The sequence below is a fragment of the Cololabis saira genome, chromosome 5, assembly GCF_033807715.1.
Source record: "Cololabis saira isolate AMF1-May2022 chromosome 5, fColSai1.1, whole genome shotgun sequence".
In the NCBI taxonomy this organism is placed as follows: domain Eukaryota; kingdom Metazoa; phylum Chordata; class Actinopteri; order Beloniformes; family Belonidae; genus Cololabis; species Cololabis saira.
The window spans coordinates 48,015,346-48,029,595 of NC_084591.1; the positions used below are offsets into that span (position 1 = coordinate 48,015,346).

A 14,250-nucleotide genomic window follows, 5' to 3' on the forward strand; every position below is an offset into this window, starting at 1 on the left:
CATTTTACAAAACCCAACCTGTTAATTGGGATTCAGGGCTCAATATAGCAAACTGCTTCCATGCTTGAACATGACAGTGCTGGAAGTAGTCTTGAACAGCTTTTGGACTTCTATCTTGCTGTGAAAACAAGTTCTAAGTTGCACGACACAAGTAGGGGGCACCCAGATTTGAACTGGGGACCTCTTGATCTGCAGTCAAATGCTCTACTACTGAGCCATGCCCCTTTTTTGCCATGTTTTGAGATTGGTGGAGCCAGATTGTAAGAGTGGGCCCCGTTTCATTAACTATTCTGATCAAAGTGGCAATTTTTTTAGGACATACGTTGCCTCTTTCCCAATGAAGGCAGGTATGTTCCCACTGCAAGCATGAAAAGGAGGAAAGTTGACCACCCCATTTTACAAAACCCAACCTGTTAATTGGGATTCAGGGCTCAATATAGCAAACTGCTTGCATGCTTGAACATGACAGTGCTGGAAGTAGTCTTGAACAGCTTTTGGACTTCAAATTTACTGTGAAAACAAGTTCTATGTGGCACGACACAGGTAGGGGGCACCCAGAGTTGAACTGGGGACCTCTTGATCTGCAGTCAAATGCTCTACCACTGAGCTATACCCCCTTTCTGCCGTGTTTTGAGATTGGTGGAGCCAGATTGTAAGAGTGGACCTCAGTTGCACTAACTATTCTGATCAAAGTGGCAACATTTTTAGGACATACGTTGCCTCTTTCCCAATGAAGGCAGGGATCTTCCCCTGCAAGCATGAAAAGGAGGAAAGTTGACCACTCCATTTTACAAAACACAACCTGTTATTTGGGATTAAGGACTCAATTTAGCAAAGTGCTTGCATCCTTGAACACAGCAGTGCTGGAAGTAGTCTTGAACAGCTTTTATACTTCAAACTTAAGGTGAAAACAAGTTCTAAGTGGCACGACACAAGTAGGGGGCACCCAGAGTTGGCCTGGGGACCTCTTGATCTGCAGTCAAATGCTCTACTACTGAGCTATGCCCCCTTTCTGCCATGTTTTGAGATTGGTGGAGCCAGATTGTAAGAGTGGACCCCAGTTGCACTAACTATTCTGATCATACGTTGCCTCTTTCCGAATGAAGGCAGGTATGTTCCCACTGCAAGCATGAAAAGGAGGAAAGTTGACCACCCCATTTTACAAAAGCCAACCTGTTAATTGGGATTCAGGGCTCAATATAGCAAACTGCTTGCATGCTTGAACATGACAGTGCTGGAAGTAGTCTTGAACAGCTTTTGGACTTCAAACTTGCTGTGAAAACAAGTTCTAAGTCGCACGACACAAGTAGGGGGCACCCAGAGTTGAACTGGGGACTTCTTGATCTGCAGTCAAATGCTCTACCACTGAGCTATACCCCCTTTCTGCCACATTTTGAGATTGGTGGAGGCAGATTGTAAGAGTGGACCCCAGTTGCACTAACTATTCTGATCAAAGTGGCAACATTTTTAGGACATACGTTGCCTCTTTCCCAATGAAGGCAGGTATCTTCCCCTGCAAGCATGAAAAGGAGGAAAGTTGACCACTCCATTTTACAAAACCCAACCTGTTAATTGGGATTCAGGGCTCAATTTAGCAAACTGTGTGCATCCTTGAATATGACAGTGTTGGACGTAGTCTTGAACAGCTTTTATACTTCAAACTTAAGGTGAAAACAAGTTCTAAGTGGCACGACACAAGTAGGGGGACCCAGAGTTGGCATGGGGACCTCTTGATCTGCAGTCAAATGCTCTACTACTGAGCTATACCCCGTCTCTGCCATGTTTTGAGATTGGTGGAGCCAGATTGTAAGAGTGGACCCCGTTTCATTAACTATTCTGATCAAAGTGGCAATTTTTTTAGGACATACGTTGCCTCTTTCCCAATAAAGGCAGGTATGTTCCCACTGCAAGCATGAAAAGGAGGAAAGTTGACCACCCCATTTTACAAAACCCAACCTGTTAATTGGGATTCAGGGCTCAATATAGCAAACTGCTTGCATGCTTGAACATGACAGTGCTGGAAGTAGTCTTGAACAGCTTTTGGACTTCAAATTTACTGTGAAAACAAGTTCTATGTGGCACGACACAAGTAGGGGGCACCCAGAGTTGAACTGGGGACCTCTTGATCTGCAGTCAAATGCTCTACCACTGAGCTATACCCCCTTTCTGCCGTGTTTTGAGATTGGTGGAGCCAGATTGTAAGAGTGGACCTCAGTTGCACTAACTATTCTGATCAAAGTGGCAACATTTTTAGGACATACGTTGCCTCTTTCCCAATGAAGGCAGGGATCTTCCCCTGCAAGCATGAAAAGGAGGAAAGTTGACCACTCCATTTTACAAAACACAACCTGTTATTTGGGATTAAGGACTCAATTTAGCAAAGTGCTTGCATCCTTGAACACAGCAGTGCTGGAAGTAGTCTTGAACAGCTTTTATACTTCAAACTTAAGGTGAAAACAAGTTCTAAGTTGCACGACACAAGTAGGGGGCACCCAGAGTTGAACTGGGGACCTCTTGATCTGCAGTCAAATGCTCTACTACTGAGCTATGCCCCCTTTCTGCCATGTTTTGAGATTGGTGGAGCCAGATTGTAAGAGTGGACCCCAGTTGCACTAACTATTCTGATCAAAGTGGCAACATTTTTAGGACATACGTTGACTCTTTCCCAATGAAGGCAGGTATCTTCCCCTGCAAGCATGAAAAGGAGGAAAGTTGACCACTCCATTTTACAAAACCCAACCTGTTAATTGGGATTCAGGGCTCAATTTAGCAAACTGTGTGCATCCTTGAACATGACAGTGCTGGACGTAGTCTTGAACAGCTTTTATACTTCAAACCTAAGGTGAAAACAAGTTCTAAGTGGCACGACACAAGTAGGGGGACCCAGAGTTGGCCTGGGGACCTCTTGATCTGCAGTCAAATGCTCTACTACTGAGCTATACCCCGTCTCTGCCATGTTTTGAGATTGGTGGAGCCAGATTGTAAGAGTGGACCCCAGTTGCACTAACTATTCTGATCAAAGTGGCAATTTTTTTAGGACATACGTTGCCTCTTTCCCAATGAAGGCAGGTATGTTCCCACTGCAAGCATGAAAAGGAGGAAAGTTGACCACCCCATTTTACAAAACCCAACCTGTTAATTGGGATTCAGGGCTCAATATAGCAAACTGCTTGCATGCTTGAACATGACAGTGCTGGAAGTAGTCTTGAACAGCTTTTGGACTTCAAATTTGCTATGAAAACAAGTTCTATGTGGCACGACACAAGTAGGGGGCACCCAGAGTTGAACTGGGGAACCTCTTGATCTGCAGTCAAATGCTCTACAACTGAGCTATAACCCCTTTCTGCCGTGTTTTGAGATTGGTGGAGTCAGATTGTAAGAGTGGACCTCAGTTGCACTAACTATTCTGATCAAAGTGGCAACATTTTTAGGACATACGTTGCCTCTTTCCCAATGAAGGCAGGGATCTTCCCCTGCAAGCATGAAAAGGAGGAAAGTTGACCACTCCATTTTACAAAACACAACCTGTTATTTGGGATTAAGGACTCAATTTAGCAAAGTGCTTGCATCCTTGAACACGGCAGTGCTGGAAGTAGTCTTGAACAGCTTTTATACTTCAAACTTAAGGTGAAAATAAGTTCTAAGTGGCACGACACAAGTAGGGGGCACCCAGAGTTGGCCTGGGGACCTCTTGATCTGCAGTCAAATGCTCTGCTATTGAGCTATACCCCGTCTCTGCCATATTTTGAGGTTGGTGGGGCCAGATTGTAAGAGTAAACCCCAGTTGCACTAACTATTCTGATCAAAGTGGCAAAATTTTTAGGACAAACGTTGCCTCTTTCCCAATGAAGGCAGGGATCTTCCCCTGCAAGCATGAAAAGGAGGAAAGTTGACCACTCCATTTTACAAAACCCAACCTGTTAATTGGGATTCAGGGCTCAATTTAGCAAACTGTGTGCATCCTTGAACATGACAGTGCTGGAAATAGTCTTGAACAGCTTTTATACTTCAAACTTACTGTGAAAGCAAGTTCTAAGTCGCACGACACAAGTAGGGGGCACCCAGAGTTGAACTGGGGACCTCTTGATCTGCAGTCAAATGCTCTACCACTGAGCTATACCCCCTTTCTGCCACGTCTTGAGATTGGTGGAGGCAGATTGTAAGATTGGACCAAAGTGGCAACATTTTTAGGACATACATTGCCTCTTTCCCAATGAAGGCAGGGATCTTCCCCTGCAAGCATGAAAAGGAGGAAAGTTGACTACCCCATTTTACAAAAGCCAACCTGTTATTTGGGATTAAGGACTCAATTTAGCAAAGTGCTTGCATCCTTGAACATGACAGTTCTGGAAGTAGTCTTGAACACCTTTTACACTTCAAACTTACTGTGAAAGCAAGTTCTAAGTTGCACGACACAAGTAGGGGGCACCCAGAGTTGAACTGGGGACCTCTTGTTCTGCAGTCAAATGCTCTACTACTGAGCTATGCCCCCTTTCTGCCATGTTTTGAGATTGGTGGAGCCAGATTGTAAGAGTGGACCCCAGTTGCACTAACTATTCTGATCAAAGTGGCAACATTTTTAGGACATACGTTGCCTCTTTCCCAATGAAGGCAGGTATCTTCCCCTGCAAGCATGAAAAGGAGGAAAGTTGACCACTCCATTTTACAAAACACAACCTGTTAATTGGGATTCAGGGCTCAATTTAGCAAACTGTGTGCATCCTTGAATATGACAGTGCTGGACGTAGTCTTGAACAGCTTTTATACTTCAAACTTAAGGTGAAAACATGTTCTAAGTGGCACGACACAAGTAGGGGGACCCAGAGTTGGCCTGGGGACCTCTTGATCTGCAGTCAAATGCTCTACTACTGAGCTATACCCCGTCTCTGCCATGTTTTGAGATTGGTGGAGCCAGATTGTAAGAGTGGACCCCAGTTGCATTAACTATTCTGATCAAAGTGGCAATTTTTTTAGGACATACGTTGCCTCTTTCCCAATGAAGGCAGGTATGTTCCCACTGCAAGCATGAAAAGGAGGAAAGTTGACCACCCCATTTTACAAAACCTAACCTGTTAATTGGGATTCAGGGCTCAATATAGCAAACTGCTTGCATGCTTGAACATGACAGTGCTGGAAGTAGTCTTGAACAGCTTTTGGACTTCAAATTTGCTGTGAAAACAAGTTCTATGTGGCACGACACAAGTAGGGGGCACCCAGAGTTGAACTGGGGACCTCTTGATCTGCAGTCAAATGCTCTACCACTGAGCTATACCCCCTTTCTGCCGTGTTTTGAGATTGGTGGAGTTAGATTGTAAGAGTGGACCTCAGTTGCACTAACTATTCTGATCAAAGTGGCAACATTTTTAGGACATACGTTGCCTCTTTCCCAATGAAGGCAGGGATCTTCCCCTGCAAGCATGAAAAGGAGGAAAGTTGACCACTCCATTTTACAAAACACAACCTGTTATTTGGGATTAAGGACTCAATTTAGCAAAGTGCTTGCATCCTTGAACACAGCAGTGCTGGAAGTAGTCTTGAACAGCTTTTATACTTCAAACTTAAGGTGAAAACAAGTTCTAAGTGGCACGACACAAGTAGGGGGCACCCAGAGTTGGCCTGGGGACCTCTTGATCTGCAGTCAAATGCTCTACTACTGAGCTATGCCCCCTTTCTGCCATGTTTTGAGATTGGTGGAGCCAGATTGTAAGAGTGGACCCCAGTTGCACTAACTATTCTGATCATACGTTGCCTCTTTCCGAATGAAGGCAGGTATGTTCCCACTGCAAGCATGAAAAGGAGGAAAGTTGACCACCCCATTTTACAAAAGCCAACCTGTTAATTGGGATTCAGGGCTCAATATAGCAAACTGCTTGCATGCTTGAACATGACAGTGCTGGAAGTAGTCTTGAACAGCTTTTGGACTTCAAACTTGCTGTGAAAACAAGTTCTAAGTCGCACGACACAAGTAGGGGGCACCCAGAGTTGAACTGGGGACTTCTTGATCTGCAGTCAAATGCTCTACCACTGAGCTATACCCCCTTTCTGCCACATTTTGAGATTGGTGGAGGCAGATTGTAAGAGTGGACCCCAGTTGCACTAACTATTCTGATCAAAGTGGCAACATTTTTAGGACATACGTTGCCTCTTTCCCAATGAAGGCAGGTATCTTCCCCTGCAAGCATGAAAAGGAGGAAAGTTGACCACTCCATTTTAAAAAACCCAACCTGTTAATTGGGATTCAGGGCTCAATTTAGCAAACTGTGTGCATCCTTGAATATGACAGTGTTGGACGTAGTCTTGAACAGCTTTTATACTTCAAACTTAAGGTGAAAACAAGTTCTAAGTGGCACGACACAAGTAGGGGGACCCAGAGTTGGCATGGGGACCTCTTGATCTGCAGTCAAATGCTCTACTACTGAGCTATACCCCGTCTCTGCCATGTTTTGAGATTGGTGGAGCCAGATTGTAAGAGTGGGCCCCGTTTCATTAACTATTCTGATCAAAGTGGCAATTTTTTTAGGACATACGTTGCCTCTTTCCCAATAAAGGCAGGTATGTTCCCACTGCAAGCATGAAAAGGAGGAAAGTTGACCACCCCATTTTACAAAACCCAACCTGTTAATTGGGATTCAGGGCTCAATATAGCAAACTGCTTGCATGCTTGAACATGACAGTGCTGGAAGTAGTCTTGAACAGCTTTTGGACTTCAAATTTACTGTGAAAACAAGTTCTATGTGGCACGACACAAGTAGGGGGCACCCAGAGTTGAACTGGGGACCTCTTGATCTGCAGTCAAATGCTCTACCACTGAGCTATACCCCCTTTCTGCCGTGTTTTGAGATTGGTGGAGCCAGATTGTAAGAGTGGACCTCAGTTGCACTAACTATTCTGATCAAAGTGGCAACATTTTTAGGACATACGTTGCCTCTTTCCCAATGAAGGCAGGGATCTTCCCCTGCAAGCATGAAAAGGAGGAAAGTTGACCACTCCATTTTACAAAACACAACCTGTTATTTGGGATTAAGGACTCAATTTAGCAAAGTGCTTGCATCCTTGAACACAGCAGTGCTGGAAGTAGTCTTGAACAGCTTTTATACTTCAAACTTAAGGTGAAAACAAGTTCTAAGTTGCACGACACAAGTAGGGGGCACCCAGAGTTGAACTGGGGACCTCTTGATCTGCAGTCAAATGCTCTACTACTGAGCTATGCCCCCTTTCTGCCATGTTTTGAGATTGGTGGAGCCAGATTGTAAGAGTGGACCCCAGTTGCACTAACTATTCTGATCAAAGTGGCAACATTTTTAGGACATACGTTGCCTCTTTCCCAATGAAGGCAGGTATCTTCCCCTGCAAGCATGAAAAGGAGGAAAGTTGACCACTCCATTTTACAAAACCCAACCTGTTAATTGGGATTCAGGGCTCAATTTAGCAAACTGTGTGCATCCTTGCACATGACAGTGCTGGACATAGTCTTGAACAGCTTTTGGACTTCAAACTTGCTGTGAAAACAAGTTCTAAGTCGCACGACACAAGTAGGGGGCACCCAGAGTTGAACTGGGGACCTCTTGATCTGCAGTCAAATGCTCTACCACTGAGCTATACCCCCTTTCTGCCGTGTTTTGAGATTGGTGGAGTTAGATTGTAAGAGTGGACCTCAGTTGCACTAACTATTCTGATCAAAGTGGCAACATTTTTAGGACATACGTTGCCTCTTTCCCAATGAAGGCAGGGATCTTCCCCTGCAAGCATGAAAAGGAGGAAAGTTGACCACTCCATTTTACAAAACCCAACCTGTTAATTGGGCTTCAGGGCCCAATTTAGCAAACTGCTTGCACATGACAGTGCTGGACATAGTCTTGAACAGCTTTTGGACTTCAAACTTGCTGTGAAAACAAGTTCTAAGTCGCACAACACAAGTAGGGGGCACCCAGAGTTGAACTGGGGACCTCTTGATCTGCAGTCAAATGCTCTACCACTGAGCTATACCCCCTTTCTGCCACGTTTTGAGATTGGTGGAGCCAGATTGTAAGATTGGACCAAAGTGGCAACATTTTTAGGACATACATTGCCTCTTTCCCAATGAAGGCAGGGATCTTCTCCTGCAAGCATGAAGAGGAGGAAAGTTGACCACTCCATTTTACAAAACACAACCTGTTATTTGGGATTAAGGACTCAATTTAGCAAAGTGCTTGCATCCTTGAACACGGCAGTGCTGGAAGTAGTCTTGAACAGCTTTTATACTTCAAACTTAAGGTGAAAACAAGTTCTAAGTGGCACGACACAAGTAGGGGGCACCCAGAGTTGGCCTGGGGACCTCTTGATCTGCAGTCAAATGCTCTGCTACTGAGCTATACCCCGTCTCTGCCATATTTTGAGGTTGGTGGGGCCAGATTTTAAGAGTAGACCCCAGTTGCACTAACTATTCTGATCAAAGTGGCAACATTTTTAGGACATACGTTGCCTCTTTCCCAATGAAGGCAGGGATCTTCCCCTGCAAGCATGAAAAGGAGGAAAGTTGACCACTCCATTTTACAAAACCCAACCTGTTAATTGGGATTTAGGGCTCAATTTAGCAAACTGTGTGCATCCTTGAACATGACAGTGCTGGACGTAGTCTTGAACAGCTTTTGGACTTCAAACTTAAGGTGAAAACAAGTTCTAAGTCGCACGACACAAGTAGGGGGAACCCAGAGTTGAACTGGGGACCTCTTGATCTGCAGTCAAATGCTCTACCACTGAGCTATACCCCCTTTCTGCCGTGTTTTGAGATTGGTGGAGCCAGATTGTAAGATTGGACCAAAGTGGCAACATTTTTAGGACATACATTGCCTCTTTCCCAATGAAGGCAGGGATCTTCCCCTGCAAGCATGAAAAGGAGGAAAGTTGACCACTCCATTTTACAAAACCCAACCTGTTAATTGGGATTCAGGGCTCAATTTAGCAAACTGTGTGCATCCTTGAATATGACAGTGCTGAACGTAGTCTTGAACAGCTTTTATACTTCAAACTTAAGGTGAAAACAAGTTCTAAGTGGCACGACACAAGTAGGGGGACCCAGAGTTGAACTGGGGACCTCTTGATCTGCAGTCAAATGCTCTACCACTGAGCTATACCCCCTTTCTGCCATATTTTGAGATTGGTGGAGGCAGATTGTAAGAGTGGACCCCAGTTGCACTAACTATTCTGATCAAAGTGGCAACATTTTTAGGACATACGTTGCCTCTTTCCCAATGAAGGCAGGTATCTTCCCCTGCAAACATGAAAAGGAGGAAAGTTGACCACTCCATTTTACAAAACCCAACCTGTTAATTGGGATTCAGGGCTCAATTTAGCAAACTGTGTGCATCCTTGAATATGACAGTGCTGGACGTAGTCTTGAACAGCTTTTATACTTCAAACTTAAGGTGAAAACAAGTTCTAAGTGGCACGACACAAGTAGGGGGACCCAGAGTTGGCCTGGGGACCTCTTGATCTGCAGTCAAATGCTCTACTACTGAGCTATACCCCGTCTCTGCCATGTTTTGAGATTGGTGGAGCCAGATTGTAAGAGTGGGCCCCGTTTCATTAACTATTCTGATCAAAGTGGCAATTTTTTTAGGACATACGTTGCCTCTTTCCCAATGAAGGCAGGTATGTTCCCACTGCAAGCATGAAAAGGAGGAAAGTTGACCACCCCATTTTACAAAACCCAACCTGTTAATTGGGATTCAGGGCTCAATATAGCAAACTGCTTGCATGCTTGAACATGACAGTGCTGGAAGTAGTCTTGAACAGCTTTTGGACTTCAAATTTACTGTGAAAACAAGTTATATGTGGCACGACACAAGTAGGGGGCACCCAGAGTTGAACTGGGGACCTCTTGATCTGCAGTCAAATGCTCTACTACTGAGCCATGCCCCCTTTCTGCCATGTTTTGAGATTGGTGGAGCCAGATTGTAAGAGTGGACCCCAGTTGCACTAACTATTCTGATCAAAGTGGCAACATTTTTAGGACATACGTTGCCTCTTTCCCAATGAAGGCAGGTATCTTCCCCTGCAAGCATGAAAAGGAGGAAAGTTGACCACTCCATTTTACAAAACCCAACCTGTTAATTGGGATTCAGGGCTCAATTTAGCAAACTGTGTGCATCCTTGAATATGACAGTGCTGGACGTAGTCTTGAACAGCTTTTATACTTCAAACTTAAGGTGAAAACAAGTTCTAAGTGGCACGACACAAGTAGGGGGACCCAGAGTTGAACTGGGGACCTCTTGATCTGCAGTCAAATGCTCTACCACTGAGCTATACCCCCTTTCTGCCATATTTTGAGATTGGTGGAGGCAGATTGTAAGAGTGGACCCCAGTTGCACTAACTATTCTGATCAAAGTGGCAACATTTTTAGGACATACGTTGCCTCTTTCCCAATGAAGGCAGGTATCTTCCCCTGCAAACATGAAAAGGAGGAAAGTTGACCACTCCATTTTACAAAACCCAACCTGTTAATTGGGATTCAGGGCTCAATTTAGCAAACTGTGTGCATCCTTGAATATGACAGTGCTGGACGTAGTCTTGAACAGCTTTTATACTTCAAACTTAAGGTGAAAACAAGTTCTAAGTGGCACGACACAAGTAGGGGGACCCAGAGTTGGCCTGGGGACCTCTTGATCTGCAGTCAAATGCTCTACTACTGAGCTATACCCCGTCTCTGCCATGTTTTGAGATTGGTGGAGCCAGATTGTAAGAGTGGGCCCCGTTTCATTAACTATTCTGATCAAAGTGGCAATTTTTTTAGGACATACGTTGCCTCTTTCCCAATGAAGGCAGGTATGTTCCCACTGCAAGCATGAAAAGGAGGAAAGTTGACCACCCCATTTTACAAAACCCAACCTGTTAATTGGGATTCAGGGCTCAATATAGCAAACTGCTTGCATGCTTGAACATGACAGTGCTGGAAGTAGTCTTGAACAGCTTTTGGACTTCAAATTTACTGTGAAAACAAGTTATATGTGGCACGACACAAGTAGGGGGCACCCAGAGTTGAACTGGGGACCTCTTGATCTGCAGTCAAATGCTCTACTACTGAGCCATGCCCCCTTTCTGCCATGTTTTGAGATTGGTGGAGCCAGATTGTAAGAGTGGACCCCAGTTGCACTAACTATTCTGATCAAAGTGGCAACATTTTTAGGACATACGTTGCCTCTTTCCCAATGAAGGCAGGTATCTTCCCCTGCAAGCATGAAAAGGAGGAAAGTTGACCACTCCATTTTACAAAACCCAACCTGTTAATTGGGATTCAGGGCTCAATTTAGCAAACTGTGTGCATCCTTGAATATGACAGTGCTGGACGTAGTCTTGAACAGCTTTTATACTTCAAACTTAAGGTGAAAACAAGTTCTAAGTGGCACGACACAAGTAGGGGGACCCAGAGTTGGCCTGGGGACCTCTTGATCTGCAGTCAAATGCTCTACTACTGAGCTATACCCCGTCTCTGCCATGTTTTGAGATTGGTGGAGCCAGATTGTAAGAGTGGGCCCCGTTTCATTAACTATTCTGATCAAAGTGGCAATTTTTTTAGGACATACGTTGCCTCTTTCCCAATGAAGGCAGGTATGTTCCCACTGCAAGCATGAAAAGGACGAAAGTTGACCACCCCATTTTACAAAACCCAACCTGTTAATTGGGATTCAGGGCTCAATATAGCAAACTGCTTGCATGCTTGAACATGACAGTGCTGGAAGTAGTCTTGAACAGCTTTTGGACTTCAAATTTACTGTGAAAACAAGTTCTATGTGGCACGACACAAGTAGGGGGCACCCAGAGTTGAACTGGGGACCTCTTGATCTGCAGTCAAATGCTCTACCACTGAGCTATACCCCCTTTCTGCCGTGTTTTGAGATTGGTGGAGCCAGATTGTAAGAGTGGACCTCAGTTGCACTAACTATTCTGATCAAAGTGGCAACATTTTTAGGACATACGTTGCCTCTTTCCCAATGAAGGCAGGGATCTTCCCCTGCAAGCATGAAAAGGAGGAAAGTTGACCACTCCATTTTACAAAACACAACCTGTTATTTGGGATTAAGGACTCAATTTAGCAAAGTGCTTGCATCCTTGAACACAGCAGTGCTGGAAGTAGTCTTGAACAGCTTTTATACTTCAAACTTAAGGTGAAAACAAGTTCTAAGTGGCACGACACAAGTAGGGGGCACCCAGAGTTGGCCTGGGGACCTCTTGATCTGCAGTCAAATGCTCTACTACTGAGCTATGCCCCCTTTCTGCCATGTTTTGAGATTGGTGGAGCCAGATTGTAAGAGTGGACCCCAGTTGCACTAACTATTCTGATCATACGTTGCCTCTTTCCGAATGAAGTTCCCACTGCAAGCATGAAAAGGAGGAAAGTTGACCACCCCATTTTACAAAAGCCAACCTGTTAATTGGGATTCAGGGCTCAATATAGCAAACTGCTTGCATGCTTGAACATGACAGTGCTGGACATAGTCTTGAACAGCTTTTGGACTTCAAACTTGCTGTGAAAACAAGTTCTAAGTCGCACGACACAAGTAGGGGGCACCCAGAGTTGAACTGGGGACCTCTTGATCTGCAGTCAAATGCTCTACCACTGAGCTATACCCCCTTTCTGCCACATTTTGAGATTGGTGGAGGCAGATTGTAAGAGTGGACCCCAGTTGCACTAACTATTCTGATCAAAGTGGCAACATTTTTAGGACATACGTTGCCTCTTTCCCAATGAAGGCAGGTATCTTCCCCTGCAAGCATGAAAAGGAGGAAAGTTGACCACTCCATTTTACAAAACCCAACCTGTTAATTGGGATTCAGGGCTCAATTTAGCAAACTGTGTGCATCCTTGAATATGACAGTGCTGGACGTAGTCTTGAACAGCTTTTATACTTCAAACTTAAGGTGAAAACAAGTTCTAAGTGGCACGACACAAGTAGGGGGACCCAGAGTTGGCCTGGGGACCTCTTGATCTGCAGTCAAATGCTCTACTACTGAGCTATACCCCGTCTCTGCCATGTTTTGAGATTGGTGCAGCCAGATTGTAAGAGTGGGCCCCGTTTCATTAACTATTCTGATCAAAGTGGCAATTTTTTTAGGACATACGTTGCCTCTTTCCCAATGAAGGCATGTATGTTCCCACTGCAAGCATGAAAAGGAGGAAAGTTGACCACCCCATTTTACAAAACCCAACCTGTTAATTGGGATTCAGGGCTCAATATAGCAAACTGCTTGCATGCTTGAACATGACAGTGCTGGGCATAGTCTTGAATAGCTTTTGGACTTCAAATTTACTGTGAAAACAAGTTCTATGTGGCACGACACAAGTAGGGGGCACCCAGAGTTGAACTGGGGACCTCTTGATCTGCAGTCAAATGCTCTACTACTGAGCTATGCCCCCTTTCTGCCATGTTTTGAGATTGGTGGAGCCAGATTGTAAGAGTGGACCCCAGTTGCACTAACTATTCTGATCAAAGTGGCAACATTTTTAGGACATACGTTGCCTCTTTCCCAATGAAGGCAGGTATCTTCCCCTGCAAGCATGAAAAGGAGGAAAGTTGACCACTCCATTTTACAAAACCCAACCTGTTAATTGGGATTCAGGGCTCAATTTAGCAAACTGTGTGCATCCTTGAACATGACAGTGCTGGACGTAGTCTTGAACAGCTTTTATACTTCAAACCTAAGGTGAAAACAAGTTCTAAGTGGCACGACACAAGTAGGGGGACCCAGAGTTGGCCTGGGGACCTCTTGATCTGCAGTGAAATGCTCTACTACTGAGCTATACCCCGTCTATGCCATGTTTTGAGATTGGTGGAGCCAGATTGTAAGAGTGGGCCCCGTTTCATTAACTATTCTGATCAAAGTGGCAATTTTTTTAGGACATACGTTGCCTCTTTCCCAATGAAGGCAGGTATGTTCCCACTGCAAGCATGAAAAGGAGGAAAGTTGACCACCCCATTTTACAAAACCCAACCTGTTAATTGGGATTCAGGGCTCAATATATCAAACTGCTTGCATGCTTGAACATGACAGTGCTGGAAGTAGTCTTGAACAGCTTTTGGACTTCAAATTTACTGTGAAAACAAGTTCTATGTGGCACGACACAAGTAGGGGGCACACAGAGTTGAACTGGGGACCTCTTGATCTGCAGTCAAATGCTCTACCACTGAGCTATACCCCCTTTCTGCCGTGTTTTGAGATTGGTGGAGCCAGATTGTAAGAGTGGACCTCAGTTGCACTAACTATTCTGATCA

At 44.8% G+C, this 14,250-nt stretch overlaps 22 non-coding genes and 1 pseudogene across 22 annotated transcripts; 1 reads left to right on the top strand and 22 right to left on the bottom strand.

Moving 5' to 3' along the window:
- LOC133444825 (cytochrome P450 2F2-like) overlaps window positions 1-14,250 on the top strand; it is a 54,473-nt pseudogene that overhangs the window by 15,983 nt on the left and 24,240 nt on the right.
- On the bottom strand, window positions 154-225 carry trnac-gca (transfer RNA cysteine (anticodon GCA)). The gene has a single exon. It is a non-coding gene; the product is annotated as a tRNA-Cys (tRNA).
- Window positions 546-617, bottom strand: trnac-gca (transfer RNA cysteine (anticodon GCA)). The gene has a single exon. It is a non-coding gene; the product is annotated as a tRNA-Cys (tRNA).
- trnac-gca (transfer RNA cysteine (anticodon GCA)) lies at window positions 1,309-1,380 on the bottom strand. The gene has a single exon. It is a non-coding gene; the product is annotated as a tRNA-Cys (tRNA).
- On the bottom strand, window positions 2,092-2,163 carry trnac-gca (transfer RNA cysteine (anticodon GCA)). The gene has a single exon. It is a non-coding gene; the product is annotated as a tRNA-Cys (tRNA).
- On the bottom strand, window positions 2,484-2,555 carry trnac-gca (transfer RNA cysteine (anticodon GCA)). Its single transcript has one exon. It is a non-coding gene; the product is annotated as a tRNA-Cys (tRNA).
- Window positions 4,053-4,124, bottom strand: trnac-gca (transfer RNA cysteine (anticodon GCA)). The gene has a single exon. It is a non-coding gene; the product is annotated as a tRNA-Cys (tRNA).
- Window positions 4,421-4,492, bottom strand: trnac-gca (transfer RNA cysteine (anticodon GCA)). Its single transcript has one exon. It is a non-coding gene; the product is annotated as a tRNA-Cys (tRNA).
- On the bottom strand, window positions 5,205-5,276 carry trnac-gca (transfer RNA cysteine (anticodon GCA)). Its single transcript has one exon. It is a non-coding gene; the product is annotated as a tRNA-Cys (tRNA).
- On the bottom strand, window positions 5,968-6,039 carry trnac-gca (transfer RNA cysteine (anticodon GCA)). Its single transcript has one exon. It is a non-coding gene; the product is annotated as a tRNA-Cys (tRNA).
- On the bottom strand, window positions 6,751-6,822 carry trnac-gca (transfer RNA cysteine (anticodon GCA)). Its single transcript has one exon. It is a non-coding gene; the product is annotated as a tRNA-Cys (tRNA).
- On the bottom strand, window positions 7,143-7,214 carry trnac-gca (transfer RNA cysteine (anticodon GCA)). The gene has a single exon. It is a non-coding gene; the product is annotated as a tRNA-Cys (tRNA).
- trnac-gca (transfer RNA cysteine (anticodon GCA)) lies at window positions 7,535-7,606 on the bottom strand. Its single transcript has one exon. It is a non-coding gene; the product is annotated as a tRNA-Cys (tRNA).
- trnac-gca (transfer RNA cysteine (anticodon GCA)) lies at window positions 7,919-7,990 on the bottom strand. Its single transcript has one exon. It is a non-coding gene; the product is annotated as a tRNA-Cys (tRNA).
- On the bottom strand, window positions 8,679-8,750 carry trnac-gca (transfer RNA cysteine (anticodon GCA)). The gene has a single exon. It is a non-coding gene; the product is annotated as a tRNA-Cys (tRNA).
- Window positions 9,046-9,117, bottom strand: trnac-gca (transfer RNA cysteine (anticodon GCA)). The gene has a single exon. It is a non-coding gene; the product is annotated as a tRNA-Cys (tRNA).
- Window positions 9,829-9,900, bottom strand: trnac-gca (transfer RNA cysteine (anticodon GCA)). The gene has a single exon. It is a non-coding gene; the product is annotated as a tRNA-Cys (tRNA).
- trnac-gca (transfer RNA cysteine (anticodon GCA)) lies at window positions 10,220-10,291 on the bottom strand. The gene has a single exon. It is a non-coding gene; the product is annotated as a tRNA-Cys (tRNA).
- On the bottom strand, window positions 11,003-11,074 carry trnac-gca (transfer RNA cysteine (anticodon GCA)). The gene has a single exon. It is a non-coding gene; the product is annotated as a tRNA-Cys (tRNA).
- Window positions 11,786-11,857, bottom strand: trnac-gca (transfer RNA cysteine (anticodon GCA)). Its single transcript has one exon. It is a non-coding gene; the product is annotated as a tRNA-Cys (tRNA).
- On the bottom strand, window positions 12,540-12,611 carry trnac-gca (transfer RNA cysteine (anticodon GCA)). The gene has a single exon. It is a non-coding gene; the product is annotated as a tRNA-Cys (tRNA).
- On the bottom strand, window positions 13,323-13,394 carry trnac-gca (transfer RNA cysteine (anticodon GCA)). The gene has a single exon. It is a non-coding gene; the product is annotated as a tRNA-Cys (tRNA).
- On the bottom strand, window positions 14,106-14,177 carry trnac-gca (transfer RNA cysteine (anticodon GCA)). The gene has a single exon. It is a non-coding gene; the product is annotated as a tRNA-Cys (tRNA).